Here is a 547-nt window from a genome sequence, read left to right on the forward strand (position 1 = left end):
AGGAGAGAGTGGTTTTCGAAGTACACAGAGGTACTTGACGGCAAGGTTAAGATGGCAAATGATTTTGTCTACAAGATTGCTGGGATCGGCTCAATCAAGCTCAGGACACATGATGGTAGATTCTGCACATTGAACAAGGTTAGGCATGTTCCATCAATGACGAAGAATTTGATATCCATGAGTCTTCTGGACAGTAGAGGGTTCAAATAATCGGGTGGTGATAGAGTTCTGAATGTCTGCAAGGGTTCGGATGTGATTCTGAAGGGTTTCATGAAAGGTACTCTATATTTGCTGAAGGGTACTACCGTTACAGGTTCAGCAAATGTTGCATCACCAGAGATCTCAGAGAAAGATATGACTAAGTTGTGGCATATGAGGCTTGGACAGATGGGTGAACATGGGATGCAACTTCTGTCGAAGCAAGGTCTTCTCTGTGGTCACAAGACCAAGAGTCTAGAGTTCTGTGAGCACTGCGTATTTGGGAAGCTGCATCGAAAGAGCTTTTGCAAGGCAATTCATAGAACAAAAGGCACACTCGATTACATCC

The sequence above is a fragment of the Brassica oleracea genome, chromosome C1, assembly GCF_000695525.1.
Source record: "Brassica oleracea var. oleracea cultivar TO1000 chromosome C1, BOL, whole genome shotgun sequence".
NCBI classification, from domain to species: domain Eukaryota; kingdom Viridiplantae; phylum Streptophyta; class Magnoliopsida; order Brassicales; family Brassicaceae; genus Brassica; species Brassica oleracea.